A 2377-nucleotide genomic window follows, 5' to 3' on the forward strand; every position below is an offset into this window, starting at 1 on the left:
TTTCCGTTTTCAAAGCAGCTATCTCTTTAGTCAAAACCTCAAATTTTAATTTCCAATCATCTTCTTCTTTTAATTGATAAATTCCTTTATTAGTAGAAGATGTGGCAATTCTTGAACGATCAGTGGTCTCAACTAGACTGGTGACAGTCCATTGATGAGCTTTTTCAGCAATTTCATCCAAAAATTCTAAGGCATCATCAGGGTCTTTTTGCATAAAATTTCCATTACACATAGACTCAACAAATTGGCGATCACGGGGGAGAAGTCCCTCATAGATATAACTAGCAAGACGCCAGTTTTCAAAGCCATGGTGTGGACACAAATTCAAAAGCTCTTTAAATTTTTCCCAAGTTTGATACAAAGTTTCATTTTCCTTTTGAGAGAAATTTGAGATTCTTTTTTTAAGAGCAATCGTCTTGTGATTAGGAAAATATTTGTTAAAAAATGCTTGAGTCATTTCCCCCCAAGAACCTATGGATCTAGCCCTTAATGAATACAACCAACCTTTGGCTTTTTCTTTTAAGGAAAAAGGAAAAAATTTCAACCTTATGAAATTAATCCTATCAAGTTGAACATTGTAAAAGGTGCCAATTGCTTCTTCAAATTCCCTAACATGCACATAAGGATTTTCACTTTCCATGCCATGAAAAATAGGTAGTAATTGAATCATTCCAGGTTTGAAATCATAATTTGGCATGTTAGGTGGAAACATGATGCATGAAGGATTTGGTGCACGAATAGGGTGCAAAAATGTCTCTAAAGTTCTAGGTGCAACTACTTCTTCTCTCATTTCATTATTCAAAATCTGAGCATTAACCTCTTGTTCATTATTCGCAATTTCTTGTTCATCATTCACAATTGCTGCCATGCTTTCAGATTTATTGGATATTTCAGTTGAAGAAGTTGAAGCAGAATGTTCTAAATTAACAGTTTCAGACTTTCTGACAAACCTTCCTAGATGATCTCTAGGTCGCATAAAGTAAATAAATAAATAAACAAAAACAAAATTAAAAATTAAAAATTAAAAAAAAAATATTAACAATAGGATGAAAGTTGGAAAGAGTGTACCATATGTGAAGAATTTCACATAACCAGCAAACCTCTGACCAAGGGGATCTCTGTACTCTTTGACAAGCCGCTCCCCGGCAACGGCGCCAATTTGTTCGCACCACTTTGCAAAACCCAAGGGAGGTGTCGTATAGCAGTGTAGCTCGGAAGTCCGAGTGTCGTATCCACAGAGAGCAGTGTAAAGAAAATAACAGAGATGAAAAAGAACAAGTGTGATTGAGAGGTTGATTTATGCAAGATTTGATTTAGAGAAAATTTAATTGATTAAAACACTAAGGCATTGGGGTTCCACTTTTAACATAAGCATGCAACTCTTAATAATTTGATCCACAAAATATTTTCCATTGTAGTTGTTCAAAATAATTAAAGCTCTTTTTAATTTCCTTTAGAAGTATTCTAAGCATAACTTGTACCATTGGCAACAAACTATCAAAAAATAAACTTCATCGAAATTCTATTAATCTTTAGTAATTCTCTTCTCTTTTAAAAGCATGAAAGTTTTTACTACACAATGGGAAAAACATGATTGAACCCATGAAATAGATTATCAAACATTCATCAATTAATTAAAAAGAAAACTACAAATTCCATTTGAACAAAAACTACAAATTCACATTAAAGCTTAAGTTTGGATCAAACTAATAACAATTACACACTCATATTAAAAGCTTTCCCCCTAGCCTTAGCTAGGGAGTTAGTTCCCCATAAAATAAAACTAAAACAGAAATTTAGAACTAGAAGAATTGGAGGAAGGAGAGAGAGCTAAAGAGAAGATTGTGAGCTTGGTGTGGTTTGAAGGCTTGTAGAGCTTCCTATTTATAGCCTTAAATCTCAACAACTAGGGAAATATTAAAATCTAAAATTCTCATCTCATTCAATGCACAACCGTAACCCTCATCTTAATATTTCTTCTTTTCTTCAATTGTTGCTCCACTTCTACTTGCTTTTGTTATTCAATCCTTTTTTTTGGTTAAGTGTTGCACCTCTTATCATCATCCTTCATTTCATTTGCTTAACTCACAATTTTAATAGTTCATGATTCCACATCTTCAAGCCACCATCTTGTTTGTTGCTTCATCCACTCCATGCATGAATTGAATATGTCTTCCACTTGCCATCAAACCAATTGCCAATTTGCTTCCTTTATTTATTTCATAGTGTTGATGACTCCATTCTCCAAGTTCTTCATCTTTTTGTTTCATTGGTTGTTGCATCCAGTTGCCTACTAGCATCCAATGATCTTCTTCAACCTTAAGATGAAATCATCATCAATTATGTAATGGGTATGTAAGCAAGTGCAAAAGTGAAA

At 33.6% G+C, this 2377-nt stretch overlaps 1 non-coding gene across 1 annotated transcript; it reads left to right on the forward strand.

Moving 5' to 3' along the window:
* Positions 1–302: 302 nt before the first annotated feature.
* On the forward strand, positions 303–409 carry LOC148292780 (small nucleolar RNA R71). Its single transcript, XR_015825930.1, has one exon. It is a non-coding gene; the product is annotated as a small nucleolar RNA R71 (small nucleolar RNA).
* The last annotated feature ends 1968 nt before the right edge of the window (positions 410–2377 follow it).

The sequence above is a fragment of the Prunus avium genome, chromosome 7 (genome assembly GCF_965620075.1).
Source record: "Prunus avium chromosome 7, drPruAviu1.hap1.1, whole genome shotgun sequence".
In the NCBI taxonomy this organism is placed as follows: Eukaryota; Viridiplantae; Streptophyta; class Magnoliopsida; order Rosales; family Rosaceae; genus Prunus; species Prunus avium.